General features: G+C 47.4%; 1 pseudogene; it reads right to left on the minus strand.

Moving 5' to 3' along the window:
* Window positions 1-2359: 2359 nt before the first annotated feature.
* On the minus strand, window positions 2360-15413 carry LOC137843875 (zinc finger CCCH domain-containing protein 11A-like; annotated as a pseudogene).
* Between the last annotated feature and the right edge of the window lie 530 nt (window positions 15414-15943).

Consider the following 15943-nt stretch of genomic DNA (forward strand, 5'->3'; position numbering starts at 1 on the left):
GAGAGAAAACCCACACTGCCTATAGGGACTCTGGCATAGCAGTGGGGTTGCTTCTTGATCCCCATCCCTCAACACAGAGACGCGTGGTTTTGTCCCAACATTAAGTATTTACAACAAATTCAACAAGCGCTTTTCCTCTGCCAGCAGCAAATGCCTGAGGGCCCCCACAGCTTCACAAATCATAGCGGGAAGAGCCTACCGTGCCGCAAAAAGTTCGGAAAATAATTCAAAATTGATCTGCTAGGGGAAAAAAAGAAATACAAATCGATGGCTGGTGGCAGGGTACACAATACACCCGAATCTCAGCTCTGTCCTCCGCAGGGTCAGTGCCCACGCCCAAGCGCGATGCTGATGGCACCCGAACATTTGCTGTAGCAGGCAGCAGAGCCAGCAGCTCAGGGGAGCAACTTTTAAAACCAAGAGGCACTTAAACAACCCTTCATCGACCCCGTGACTGCGGCAGAGTCCCGACTGCTCGCCCCGGATTCCTCACACCAACAAAAAGCACCAACCAAAGCCTGGGGGAACTTTGGTACAGCACAAGAGAAGGGAGTGGGGGTAGCGGAGCCGCATGGCAGAGCTGCTGCTTTTCACCAGTTGATCATCCCTGATAACTGAAAGTAAGGCTGGGTGGCTGACCCCCACCCCCACTCCTGGCAGCAAGTTTGGTCCACAACACACTGGAATAACGATTCTGCTCCCTCCCACCCCTACAGCTTCATCATCTGACACGGGTACAGTCAAAACAATGGCATACACAAGTGTTATAAATGGCTCAGGATTCAAATTAGGATTAAATAAAAAAATAGGATTTATTAAAAGAATATAAAGGAATAGAGGTAAGCAAACAGCGCTGGGTGCACCGGGAGTCTCCGCTCCACCAGGACGCACACCAGTTACATCAAGCAGCTGATTTTTATGCACCTAAACTAATACATATTCATTACTACTTCTAAAAAAAAAAAAAGATTATTATAATTAGCTTCTGGGGTCCAGTTCCTCCTACTGAAGCATGCGCCTCAGTCTCCTCTGGGGGTCTCTAGGGGTCTTGCATGCTGAAGGCTCGTAGTCTTCCTCTCACCCTTTGTACTCACTTGGCACTATTCCAAGTTTATGGAACACTCTCTGTACACTCTCTGCAGGTCTTGTCTCCCAACCGTCCTTCAGCTTCTTTTTTCTTCCTCTTAATCTCTTGGCCCCCCTGGCCAGATACCAAGGATCCTCATAGTATCCCATAACAGTCACTAGTTGTTATCAGTTGTTCTGAAACTCCCAGACATCAAACACAAACAGCTTTCTTATTTGACGCTTCACGAGTAATTAAAACATTCTTCCCCAGCCATTCACAGACACATCTATAGCAGTGTTAAGTTAATCTCGAAGAAGACAGGAAAAAAGGCTGTAACTGTTAGAAATAGAAGTCCGGAATAACAAAAGCAAACGGGTTCATAAATTTAAGGAGTATTTTCTGAAGCCTTGATAAATTGACTAGAATGAGGGGGAGACTGGGACACACTGCATCTGTGGTTCAAGAATTAAATTGCCAGTGCAGGACCCAGAGGCAGACAGGATTCAAACAGAATTGTTCTTTATGGACACGAATTGTTAACACATTCCTCACACAAGTAAAAGTCAAGAGTTGACATAGTAACTCCAGGATTTGGGTATCAACTGTCTGAGAAATCAGAACACCGAAGCTTCACAATGTGCCCAACATCGAGTTGTGCCAAGGGGGGAGGAAGGAAGAAGCTTGACCTTTAAGCCTTCAGAGCATCGCTCCATCAGAAGATCGATTTGCAGCCACCGTGGCGTGCCAATGGAGATCTTTCTGTGCCAAAAGAAGTGCTTTGTCCTCTCGATATCGAAGGTAGCCACCTATAGTTACAGAACGGATGCACAAGACCTTAACTCTGACCAGCAGGGAAATTTAGGACAACTGAGAGCAGATCCTGCCAATTTCTACCACTTCGGACTGTGCTTTAAGTCTCATTGCAAAGCCTCAGTTAGAAAAAGGATCACCTCGGGGTATCCAACAAGAAGAACAGTTTTAATTTTTATTTTTTTTTTAAATATACCATAGGACTACGCGGTTCAACTGTCAATCATCTCAGAGTTCAAGGAGGAGGTCATCCTCGTCCTTCCCTGGGTCTAAGTCGATTCGGCTTCCAGTCTGCCACCTGAGATTTCCCAAAGTAGCTTCTCAAAATCTTCATCCGCAGATAAGGGCGCGTTCCCTGTGGAACGGGTATCCAACTGTGGTGGTTTTACCATGCTGGGCAGCTAAACCCCACAACCGCTCCCTCACTCCCCCTCCTTTAGATGAGGAGGGGGAGAAGTAAAGCAAAGAACAACTCAAGGGTTGAGATAAGGATAAATTAATTAAAGGGAAATAATAATAATAATTAAATAAAGACTACCATGAACTAAACAATTTAACTAAGGGGAAATAAAAAGGGAAAGGGGAAAAGGGAGGGGAAAAGGGAAAATAAAAAGAAAAAAATCAAAAAAAAAAATCAAAAAAAAAATCTTCATCTGCAGATAAGGGCGCATTCCCCGTGGAACTCAGCTGGCGTGTGCGTGCCTCTTCTAGCTGGGAAGAAGCTGAGGTCGAGGTCTCGAGATCGATCTCCATCTGCTCCTCAAATCTTGCCGGGCTTCCAAGACGCACTTCAGGTCTTGAGAGAGCAAGAAAGAACAATCAGGATATGCCATTTCTTAACGGGAAATCCCTTTTCTGCAAACCGGCTCTTAAAACTGTAGGCAAGCCCTCCTACGCTTCAATCTTACACAGGGATTGTTATCAATCCACCCAGGGCTACAACATTTAGAGCCCGATGTGTTACCAGCTACATTTTTCAGTCTGGGGGTTTATCCGTGAAGCCAGGCCACCTGGAGTTGAGGTGGCATTCTTGAGGACCAAAAGGCAGAGGACACTACTCCTCATCTATCACCTCACGAGGAAGAGGAACTTCACCTCCTCCTCGTTCAGGTATTCAGACAACCCAAGAAGTCACTGGAAAGCTGTGCTGACTTGCAGCATTTAAAGAAAGCCTAATTAAGCAATCCTGCTAGATTTCCTGCTAGAAAGTGGTTTCAGGTGACTTATTCCTTTGATGGATTTTGGCTTTAATTATCTCAGAACCCTCATTTTTTCCCACATGTGACAGAACGTACGTTTCCCTGGGGATATACACTGATCAAGAAAAAGAACAAGTTGGGGTTGTCACCTGTTTGGGGGATTTTCTTCAAGTCTGATGGCTGGGATGTGCTCCGGCACGTCTGAAACACCCTAGAAAGCAGCAAAACAGTATTTATGACACATGGGTAAAAGATTCCTTAATAGCTTTTTCCTCCACACTGCTTCTCCTCTGGCATTGCGGAGCCGTGGCCAAAATACAAAACCAAGGTGCTCCTGAAGAAAGTTCACATTCACCTGGACGTTACTCATGCTCTTGTGTCTTTTAAGAACATGGCATGAATGGACAAAATCCCCCACACCAGAGAAATCACAGCACCAGAGTACCGGTTAAAGAGTGCCATTCATCTCCTAAATACAGAAGGGTTCTACAAGCATCCTGGAGACAGCTCCCGGATTTAAAAGGAAACAGAAGGCCTGCAGAACGTTTGAGTTTTCCACCTTTTCTCCTAGAGGAGGGTAGAAATTTAACAAGGGATCCATCTCTGCATTAGCCCCTGGCCTTACCATGGCTGCTTTTTTGGCTGGAGGTCCCATCATGTCAGCAGCAAAGGCAGTCCGTAGTTCCACAGCTGCTACGGCAGAGGGATAACTCCCAGGTGCCTTACGTTTCAGTGCCTTCTTCTTGGGGAAAGTGACTTTCCCACCCGAAGGCTTCGCAGATGTCATCAAGTTGGCTAGAGTAAAAGGAAGAGAGAACTGATACAGTCTTGCTCCGCCTCAGGAAAAATCCAGGTTCTCTTCATCATTTCCACAGTCCTTCTACACAGTTAAATGCATTTGGCCAGCAGAATTACACCGCCATTGCCTGGATTCTCAGGAATGTTTTCCACATAGTAAACTCTGTCTACCAACAATCCATACAAAGGAACAAAGAAACCCAATAGCTACAGTAAATAATAATCCAGGACAAGGCAAACCGCAGACACATAGCAATCCTAAGTGCCAGCTAGGTTCACAAATCTAGACAGCTTTTATAGTTAAAGTCCTGCTCCCTCTAGGAAAGGAAAAAGCAGCAGTTAGAGTAGGACAAGAGTGTATGCAACTGTTGTACCAGCTTCCTCTCCCTTGCAGTGATGTTGTTAAGTTGTTCTACAACGTCCAAATTTGTAGTGTCATTTTCTAGTCTCCCGTTCCTTACCTAACATCTGGCTGTCAGGAAAAGAAACAAACTAAGAAAAAGAAAGTACACACTTCGCTTCGTAGCACTGCGTGGCAAAATGCACCCAGCCAGAGTTACAGCATGAGAATCGTCATCTTCTGTCTGTATTTCAGAAGACAACCTAAGGAACTCTTAACCTTCAACACTTACTTTTAGCTTCCTGGCCCTGAAATTGAGCTGCCACTTTCCCTGCTGGTTCAGTATTAAAGAAGCCAGCAGTAGATTTGACAGCAGCTTCCTCCTTCCGAAGCTTCTCTTGTTGTTCTCGCTGTTGCCACTTCTCCCACCGGCTCTCTTCAAAGCTCTTCTCTGGACATTTACGAGTTCCACTCTGCTGAGTGGGCTAGAAGGAAAGAAAAGTAGTGCATGAATAGGACAAAAAAAAAAAAAAAATCCGTGCGTGGAGATTTCGTTAAGAAAATCTGATCAGCAATCCCTCCAAAATGGTCTTGATGTGGAACAGCATATTAATATCCTTCAGGTTACTGTTGTTGTTTTTGGTTTTGTTTTTTTTTCCATAAAATTCTGCATGTAACAAGAGCCATGCTTTACTATGGACACAGTCTCGCATATCTGCAATATCCACTATGGCAAGCTTCTTTAGACAGCTAGGGTGTTCTGCTGTACATCTATTTATCACATTCTTTTTAAGCAGCAGAAAGTCATACAAGTTCCCCTATACAGTATCCACTGACAGATTGATTTCCTTCAACACAGAACTCTGGCCTTCCGTATTAAATCCTTCACGTCTGACAGCTCAAGTCAGTAAGAACAAAAAGAATTCCCTCCACGTTAACCGTGTAGATTTCAGCTGGTGCTAACAGGGTTTCTTTGTTGCTGTGGTATAAACAGACTGATTCCAAGTTTGGGGATTACAGAGTTGTCTGGAAATGCTGCTGGCGATAGGATTTAGACTGCTCTGCAGCTCCTACCAGGTGCTGAAGGGTAAGAACACACTCAAGAGGGTGGCACACGGTGAGTAACCAAACTTGGCAGAATTATCAGAAATTGTACGAATGGATGTGTGTCTTCACAGAGGACTCACCTGTACATCAGCTACAGAGGAAAGGGTAGGAAAAGGCCGGTTCAATTTCACTGCCTTCTTTTCTTCTTTTTCAAGTGCTTTAAAAAAAGACAAAAAAAAGTTTTGTCAACGGCAGAAATAAAGAAAGCTGGGTACTTGTTTCCTTTGTGCATTTGTGCATCCTCGTGTCCCATGAGAGAGAGAAAGGCTACAATGTGCAATCCATTCGCCCGGACAGAGCGAGCTGCTTCTTGGACTCACCCTGAATTTTGCTCTTGCTAGGGGATTCTCCTGCTTTTTTCTTCTCTTCTACCAAGCGGTTATTCTTTTTTTCAGACAAGGCTTCAGGGAAAGTTTTGATGCGACCTGCACGAGCAGGTCTTGCCCCTGCGCTGGAATCTTCAGTTTTACCATGCCCTTCAGCCTCGCCTTTGGCTTGAGTTTCGCGTCTCCGAAGAGCTTTCTCACGACGGATTTCCTCCAGTGTTTTCACACGGATCTCTCCCATCGGCTTAGCAGCCTTCCCTGTCATCATCAAGAAATGAGGAGAAGCACCAACATTTAAAGAGAGTCCAGCAATATTTTAAGTCTCCAAAATTTGTCAGAGCACTAAGGAAAACTAATCTGGAGTGTTCCCAATAATGCATCTTAGAACAATATCCTTAGAACAACATTCTCCTCCTCCTCTGAGCCACTTGTATTTTGAAGACCAGCCCTACCCAGAGAGAACTGCTACACAGAAATGCTGCTTTACTTTAGTACTTTTTCAGACTGCATTTCAAATTCCTGCTCCTGGCAGTGGTTCTATTCTAATGGTACGTAACGGTTCACAGAAGCAGCTAAAAACCTTGACAAGGCACAAGTAGAAAAGAAACACACACCTAGAGCCAGATTTCTGATAGTGGCTGTCAGAAGAGCTTCAGCACTCAAGCAAGAGGCATCAGTTCTTTGTTTTCGTTTACATTAGTTTTTAGGGATGGATGAAAGCAGTCCAAGTTCATGGAAAGGAAGGAGGAGAAAGCATATTTAATATCTAGCTGTTACCTCTCTCAGTGCTGGTCTGTTTAGGAGGTAATCCCAGCCTGTCCTTCAGAGACTTGGCAACTTGAACTGCAAAACAGAAACAGAACGAATTAGGGAGGCTGCATAATGTCAACTTCAGGTTCACAGTTCAAAACAAGACAGGAAAGGGAACTTTGAATCCCAGTGATTACGACCTCAGCCAACATGCAAAAAGAAACATCACTGGAAAAGGACAAACAGAAAGACTAAATACAAAACCCAGGAATCCAATCCAGATGCCCGTTTAGTACCTGGATCTCTCTTGGCTGCTTTGTCAGCATTTCCCGGAGCCTCTACCTTCTTCCCCAGCCTTTCAGCAAGGCTGCGCTTCACTGGAACGGTGCTTACATCATCTTCAGAGAAAACAAGGAATATTGTAAGAACTTTTCTTTGCAGGAAGGTTTGAGAACAGTCAACAATAAGCTTCTATTTTTCAAGCATATTTTCATAGAATTGCCTTTCAGCTGCTAAATGATTTTTTTTATTTTTTTTTTTGCCATTTCTGCAGTCAACACAGATCTCCACTGCAATGTATTTTCCTTTCATACCTCAAAAATACTCTTTACTGCAGTCATATATAGAAGGCAGCACCTACGTAAAAGCTCATAAAAAGTTCTTACCTGCGGAGGCTTTCCGTTTTCCTTGTCTATCAGCAAGATCTAGTCGAACCACAGGTTCCTCCCCTAAAACAAAAGGGATTTTTTTTTCTATTTCACAGAAACCAGTAGCCAACAGAAATATTATCCTGTTAGCCCATGTCCCAAAAAACCCAGTCAGACACTGTTTTGACAGCTAAACCACATAAACTCATATTTTAACTATAATTAACATAGAAAAAAAATATTACGAGTCTCAGTGCTTCCTCCAAATTCCAGCTGAGATAGTAGAGCGTGAATCTGAGTCTGCTTGACAGCTATACGTTGTGCAGAACAAAGCTGCATAAGCAAGCAGAATATTATTAGGTACAAATGCTGAGAAATAGTCCTTTCTAAGGTGAATGTCTACGAGTAAAAGTACTTCCACGCTTTTTTCCCTTTAAAAGGCATTTGCACAGCTCTAAACAATTTATACACAAACTCCTGTCATACTGTGTCCACACCTGCCACTGTCAGCCTCTTTAATGCTTCAGAAATTGCTTCTTATATAGCACTGTCTTCTACAGCTCTTTCTTCTCGTTACTCTTCTGTTTTTCAGTTACCCCCCTATTGAACTCCGAAGTAGAATACACTAGGACAAAACATCTAGGACTCTAGATTCTCTCTGCAGCTTTAACTACTACACAACACATTGCTCTTCAGACAGGAATAAGAAATTTCCTTCCTAGTTTCACATAGAACTTTACACAACAGACCAGCTAAAGCAGGAGTGGTTCTAAGCTTTCCTCCAACGTTTCAGGTTCTGTCCACTGACTGCCAGACAAAGCCACCAGTGACCTGGCCAGACAGCCTGCCCTATCGCTAGTCAGACCTCGCGTCATCTGTGATTTCTACATTCATGTACAGCACAGATTCCTTCAAGAACCAAAGATTTAACACAATCATTTACAGCAGAAATTCCTTCCAAGAACCAACACATGCTCACCATCATCATCTTCATCATCATCTGCAGCATTGATTACAACTGGAGGGTGTGTAGGGCTTGGGACATTTTCAGAGTTTTCCACTTTCATCACCCCCTTAGCTGTGGAGAGGGGTTTGACTGGACAGAAAGTTTCTTTTGCTGCAGTGACATCTGAGCCACTTTCAACTCATCGTCCGCGGACTCAGGCGGACTTGGCAGTGTAGCTAGAGGAAGAGGAGGATCATCGGTAATATGGCAGTTTAAAACTTTGACCACAATGCAAAGAGATGGTAGGAAAGGCAGATAACCCGCACAGACAACGAATTCAGCATCTCCTTTTGCCCATCCCATCACTGTTTACACCGGGAACAATGACTTCCCTTCGAACAACAACACATCTCCCTACCACCCAGCAAAAGATGAAACAACAGGAAGCAAACTGCAAGGCAAACATCACACAAAGCAAAGAGAAGCCGAGCACGAAAGCAGAAAACAAACACCAGCAGTACACTCGGTTTAACTGACCACCTATGACTGCAGACCTTTTCCCGCACTCACAAATGAACAGTTACCTGATGCCCCCTACAGGATTGGCACCCACTAAGTAATACTCAACATTAAGTCTTCAGTGCTTAAAGAAAAAGGACCTAAACTCACTCTTGCTTGGTGGGAAGAATTGTCCATCGATGTAACGTCCCTTTGCATGATGAAAAGCACAGTTGGCTTTCTGACAGCCTCCCGGCTGGTTCTCCCAGTATCAAGGAATCTCACTGCGCTTTTTCTGAAGACAGAAAGAAAGAAAAGCTCGTGATAACATGCACCTGAGGCTTGCAAAGAGATGCGCAGCTCCAGATCATGACAGCTGTCACAACACAGTGCTGAAACATCATTCCAAAGGTCAGGTTCTCAGTTAAGTGTAGTATTTCTGGGCATATTCACAAAGTTTGCATAAGCTGCAACCACTATGCACATTTAGATTTGTCATCATTCAGTTTGAGAAGACAGGCACTCGCAGACATCAGTTGAGGGTGGGTTAAACTAATACACCTAGGATTATACTAGGATTATTCAGGGGGAAAAAGAACATCCGAAATTGCCTAGGTTAACCCTGTCTAGAACTACTTCTTGGAGACTTAGTTCTTCTGCACCTTTAACTTTCCCCACTTCCTACCCCAGGCAGCTAGAACAGCGTTAGCTGAAGGACTGTGGCTCAGAAGAGACCCAATAGTTCCTTATCAAGCCTGCTCCCATGAGGATAGAACAGCCTGTTTATTACCCCCCTGCTCCAGCAGGTTTTAGCAGTCTATTTAACAGCTATTCTGCATCTGTTGAGAAAACTGTCAGCATCTAATAATCAAAACACATATATATCTTGCTAAGACATACCTAAGGCATTGATTTTATTTCCCTCTGCTTCCTCCCACCCCCTCTCTTGGTAAGAGAAACCAGTATGATTTGGAAGCAAACGAATCTATCCTGCAAAAGCACCATCAGTACACCTAGGGCACTGAAAAAGGCTTTTGTTGATTTCTTTTGAGAACACATGGTTAGGCACTCACGTCAATTTCCATGTGTCTGAATCGGCAGACATTCCTGAAACAACGACCCTCCTGCCACAGCTTGCAGACCGTCTCATTGCCCAGAGCAGCTTCGCAGTGGCGGTAGGCACATTTGTCTCCCTGGAACCAAAAGGAAACCAACAAGGAAAAGAGTACAGCCTCAAAAATGGCCATGCTGCTGCCTAATGTTGCTACAACTGAATTCAGAATCTATCTGGTTCTCAAGTTAACCACAGACCAGTGTGCTTCCTCCTCCTAATCTACTCCTTCCTGAAAACAATGGGGAAACAAAGCAAAGCAAAGGAAAGCCAGCCATACCTTGGTACAGGTAGAATAGAAATAGAAGTAGCAATCGTCTCCTTGTTTAGACATGCCGACGAGTTCTGCTAACAAGCTCGGCTTCTCTCCACAGGGACTTCCTCTGCTCTTGGAGAGAGCTGTCTTCACCCTTGCTTGGGCTGAAAGTCTTCTACTGGCTTGTGATCAGTGAAATCTGCTTTTTAAAAGTAACCCTAAAGAAAGTAACAAGCGAAAAATAATGAGGAACAAACAGTTTTCCAGCTTTCTTCAGTTGATCAAATCAAGTTATCAGTCTCTCGAAGAGAGCAAAGCCTTTTTCCCAAATCCTGGAAATACACACCAACAGGTGTCATAAGCTTTGCCTTTGCTGAAGGAAGATAAATAACACAAAGAAAATCTGTCTAGTTTGTTTTACAGGCTTGTCTTTCTCAGTATGGAACAAACGGACCTCCCTGCTCTAACTTTGCAGTTGGCTATTCTGCCTTTGTCCTGGAGAGAAGAGCAAGAAAGGGACAAATCTATTTTTGCACTCCAAAAACGCATTAGAGGAGGATTATCACACCTACCTAAGGGTACTTCCTTGTTTGTTTATAAAGCACCAAGTATTTCTCTTGGACAGTCTCTGTTGCTGGCTTGTTTTGTGCCTTCCATTTCTAGTAAAGATATTCAAGATGCTTACCCCTTGTTTTTTTTTTTGTTTGTTTTTGTTTTTGTTTTTTTAAAGAACAGTGGAAGTGGAGAGTCGGATGACAAGCAAGAACAAACACCAGAAACTCCTTGTTCTGCCCCTGCTTTTTAATCAGCCAGCATCACCCCGGCTGCAAAACAGCCTCTGCTGATTTACCTGCTTGTTAAAGCACCCCACAGGCTGCAAGTGCGGTGTGCTAGGTGTCAAGTTCTATTTAACGGTGCACAGGGAACCATTCATCTTCCCACAGTCGAAGCACAGAACAGCCTCTTGCTAACAGAACTCATCCCTGCTGCTGCAAGAAACCTCATGGCCTGCAGGAAAACCTCAAGCTAAGAGTTCCAAAGCAAAAGCAGAAAACGCATGATTTGTACTCTTTATATTGGAGGGAATTCTAGCTGCTAAACGCTGCCTGCATCTGAGGGCACGTTCTGAGGCTGGGGGGAAGGACACTCAACACCCACTGACAGCAGGAGTGCAAAGATGCCAGCCAAGAAGGCAAAGGTTAGAGCTGAACGCTGCCTCAGCTTCCTCCAGCAGCCAGCTGGGGGTCACCTTTCACCACGCTCTCTGAGACTCTGAGCCCCGAGTTACCGCAGCCGCCAGCTACAGCTGCTCCTTGCTGGCCCAAACTATTGGAAGAGTCTTCAAACTTCAGGGACCTGTTTTATGTTTCTGCAGCTGTCAAAGAACAATCCTGAACCGAGCCACTCGTCTGATCAGACAGTGCTTCGGCACGGATTTCTCTTTAGCTTGACACATCAAGGTGAAGAGGAATCGATTCTTGCAAGCACCCTCTCAAGCAGGGATCTAATAAGGTGACCAGAACGACAGATCTGTTGTGCGGATCTGAGCACGTCACTCTGCAGGGAATCACTTTCAAGCCTAAGATGTTTCACCCATCTCCCTGCCCCAGAGCGACACAAGTAAAGCTCTGAAGCAATTGCTAACCTGTTCTCAGTGCTCACGAGTCCCAAATCACTACTTTTACAATATACAAACCATGGCAGCTGGCACCTAGTTGGCACACGGTGACACTGCACACGTTGGCAGTGTCGTCAGGAGCTGGAAAGTCAGGGGTGAGGGGGTTAAGGGAAACCCACACATCAGTTTAGCAACTTGGCTCCCGTAGGATACTTCCTACGGCGGGAGTTTTAGCAAAGCCACTCAGAGGGACCTGCTGGCTAATTAAAACGGGACTTCTGCTGGAGCAGTCAGAAGGCAGCAGGAGATATCCAGTGGGCATCACTGTCAGTCTGTGGCAGTTTGGGGTCCAGCTATCAGTGGTTATGTGTGGTTTTCTCTGCTTCACTTTCTCCAAAGCTGTGAAAAAATATTTCTGTTACAGCACTCTACAGTCCCACGTTACGGATGGAACCGGCTGCATCAACTTCCAGTACGACGGTGTTGGAAAAAGGTGCCTTTGGTGGTCAGGAGCACAACAGCTCTGCTGATGTGTTATTTAAGTGTGTTCTTACATCTGAGTTTCCTCCTAGCAGCATGTAGCTGAGGGGGTCCAAGTTTCCCAGGTAAGGTTTATGTTTTTTCTCCTACCAAGCACCAGCTCAGTATACAAAGCTCTGTTAATAACACCCAAGCATGCAGATGTTAAACTGAAACTGCTTTTCAACCTATTTGTTGTTCCGAAAATAGCTTAAGACACCATCTTCACAGGGTCAAAATTCACATGGAAGTACAGAAAAACCCAGAAGCGCTTCCTGAGCTTCAGTTTACCAACAGCACCATCGGATTTAGATCCTGGCCTGGCAGCCAGGATGCAGGGTCTGTAAGCATTGCTGCCATGTGGAAGTGCCAAGGCAGGTTTCTGGCCTGCCCTGACTAAAAGACCTGTTTTTTTAATACAAACAGCGTGCCAGGTACGCTGTAATGCCAATGTGCCAGGTCAATAGAGGATGTCAAACAACAGAGGCGTTTATCCTCATTTCTGGCATGAAAACACTTTTAACAGCATTCTTTTCACGAAGAAACCCCTCTCTGTCTTCTCCAATGCTCCAGGATCTGCTGCAGCTGCAGCAGCCGCGCTGCTACAACCCACATCTTTGCCAAATCTTTTCAAGAATTGTGCTTTACCTCGGCAATGTTGAGGTCACTCCTCTTCCTCCTCCAGCTGAGGAAGCAGCTCGCTGGCTCTGCCACACCGCAGGTGCGGAAGCGAAAGCTGGGAACACAGGAGTCAAACTCTCAGTGCTCACGAAGCCACCAGGGCAGAGGGCTGACACAGAGGCACCCCGCATCCGCTCTCCCTCCCCGCTGCGAGGCTCGCAGCAGCCCCGACCCGAAGCGCACACAATGCTTCGCATGGTGATGTCACCGCTGATTCTGAGGCCCCAGGTGAGGATCTGCCTCACCACTCTCAACGTTGGTGTTGGGTTTTGTTGGTTTTTTTCTTTTAAACATTCACAGCTTATGGGAAACCATCAGGTAAACCACAGATGGCTAGGGAAGAAGTCCCACACGAGGGAAGTCCGTGCTTTTCTTCCAGGCAGTGGCACGTGCTTTAACACGCCGCGTTCGACAAAGCAGCTCTCCCCGTTTTGCTCAGTGGCAACAGGCACGACTGCAACGCACACAGGTGGAGGCAGCACCTGCAGGTCCCAAACCCTTAACCGGTTTGTAGAGAGCACCAATTTTTGAAGTAGTGGTTTTCCCTTAATCCATAACCCCTTCTTGCCTTTATTTATATCGGGTGGCTCTCCTCTATTTTCCTCCTCAGTGTCTGAGCAGACACTGGGAATCCTTTCGGGAGGAAGGGCACTGCTGAAGCTCCTACATCTACTCTCCGAGACAAGAGAGTATGTTAAAGAATACGGATTTCCTTTCTTTTTCCTTTTTTAAATACAATTTCTGAAATCAACGCTGCGGCCTGGCAGCAAATACCTACGGGACTAAAGAGGATTCCTCATCCTCACTGTAACGTTGTAGTTAGCCTCCCAACGAACCCATCTCCCCAGGAAGCGGCCGTTTGAGATGGGAAGGGGCAGAGCAAGAGGAAGCTCTCCTTAGCCTAGCTCTTCCCCCAACACCACCTCGCCACCCAGCACCAAATTCAATTCACCTGCTCCGCCCGATCAGTCGAACGGGTGTCCGACGCTGGCACACGCCACAGCGGTGGTTCTGACGTGGCTTAAATCACCTATCCGCAGAATATCTCGGCTCCGTACGCTCCAATAACGCAGTAGTTGAGAAATAACGCCCAGAGCTCACACTCTGAGTGCAGCCCAACAGCACCGAAGCACCGGTAGGCTAAACATTCCCAACCTGGCAACAAGGCTGACCCAAGCAACAGCACGGAACCCTTCTGCCCCTTCAGCGTGGACATCAGCGTAAGGAAACACAGACCTCCTTGATCCAAATTTTAAGCGAGAAACGCAAAAGGTCACCCAACAGGGTTCTTTTCAGCAAGCTAAAGGAGAAATTAAGGCGACAACCGGGTGCATCCAGAGTTAGTCAGATCCTGAAGGCAGTTCCTTGGGGGAACGGAGGAGCAATGCGCCAGATGAGGGCTGCGTTACAGCGCCCCCCTTAGAGGCACTGCTACAGAAGGAAGGCAGAAGGTTGGAACTCAAAATAACTCGCAAGGCGCCCGTTAAGGGGGAAATCTTTCATTTTTTTCTCAGCAGAACCTCCCCACTCCCCCCTCCCCATGAAGGCAGCCCGGGGACTCTTTGCTTCCTTAGGGAGAGGGCAGGGTGGTGGGACAGATGGCCAGAGGGCTGGATGGATGGACAGACAGCCGGATGGACGGCCCAGCAAGGCCTGAGGAAGGGCTCAGGAGTGGGAGGGAAGGGCAGGGCGAGGGGAAGGGCGGCCCCGGGCCTGACAGGGGACCTTGGGCCTAACCCCGGGCAGCAGCTCCTGCCTCACAGGGCCCAGAAGGGGCTGATACGGGGGGAGGGAACACCCCAGCCCCCAGCCCTGCCTCCAGGCCCTGCGGCCTGCACCCCCCCCCTTCCCCTCCCTTCAGGGCACCCTGACCCGACCCGCAGGGCCCGGACACGAGGCCTGCTCCCCCTCAGGGCAGCGGAGGGGAGCCGGGCCGGGCAGGAGGCCTTTCCCCCGCCCCCCGCTGCTCTATGAAGGGCTCTAGTTACCGGCGAGCAGGGATTTTTACCGATCCTGGCCGGACAACGAAGACTACTTATTAGAGAAGTACAATTCTTTTTTTTCCTTGTGATAACTTTTCTTGACCAAAAAACAGGATTGTGAATGAGGGAAAACGAAAGATGTAACGTGGGGACGTGTGGATACTCACGATGATGCAGCCTTCTATCCGCATGTTCACCTGCTCATAGAGCCACACCTGGATCCTCGACATCTGCAGAACAAAGGAGGAGAGTAAGTCGGGCCACAAACACTGAGCAGTTTTGTTCTCTCATGTGTTCAGAAATACCTGCTAGCCACAGCCACGACAGCTCCCAAACGCTCCAAGGAGCAACTCTCAGGGGCAGTTTCAATGAGCAATCCGACGTTTTAGCGTTATACCATCGGGTGAATGCTACACGTTTGGTGAAGAACACGTTTCCAGTCACAAGGGAACACCCCTGCACGCCCGGCTACACGAGGGGGAAACGCCGGGCTCCTCGTGCCCACCAGCATGCCGCACAGCTCTCCATCCCCCACAAACCCGTCCCGGGACACGGCCAGGAGCCGAACTCACCGAGGGGAATCCCCAGACCCTCCCCACTCCCCCCACACCCCCCAAATCCCCATCCCCGCCCCCTCCCCGCGGTACTCACGTTCTGCAGGTAGCGGAAGATGAGGTTCTGGGGCGCTGCGTTAAGGGCTCAGCACGGGGACGACAGTTCCGGGCTCGGGACAAGGCCCCAAACCCCACAACGAGGCATCGTGGACATCAGCCTAAGGAAACACAGATTTTTTTTTTCTCCTGGGGCTGCACCGCTCAGGGCCAGCAGAGCAGTGCTTCCCCTTCCCTTCTGTGTCTGTGCCAAGATCGTGCCTCGTCTCTCGAGTCCTGCCCGTGATGGTGCCTGGCCTCAGCCCCTTGAGGCGGCCATTCCTCCAGCACCGCAGCTCTCTTGGCAAGCTGCGAGTCATTTTATGTCTTGTCACGGCTTTCCAGAGCCAGGCACACAGGTTCCGGAGAAGGCTGGGGCAGGACAAGCCTGCTTTAAGCCCCAAACCTGCCTCCTTTACTGTCTCCTCTCAGGCCAGGCCTACCCTCCGGGCCCAGCAGCGCTCATCCTGCCTGCCCCAGGACCCGCAGGTTGCGCCCTGTGGTAGCAGCAAAGAGCCCCCCAAATGTCTGTCCTGGGGTACACAGGGGTGAGGCAGCCCCGTCACTGCACAGACACCCACGGGACACGTCACCAGAGCCGCTACTGGCTTGGCAATTAAGGACGTGGGAGAGGAG

Source organism: Anas acuta, chromosome 24, assembly GCF_963932015.1.
Source record: "Anas acuta chromosome 24, bAnaAcu1.1, whole genome shotgun sequence".
NCBI lineage: Eukaryota > Metazoa > Chordata > Aves > Anseriformes > Anatidae > Anas > Anas acuta.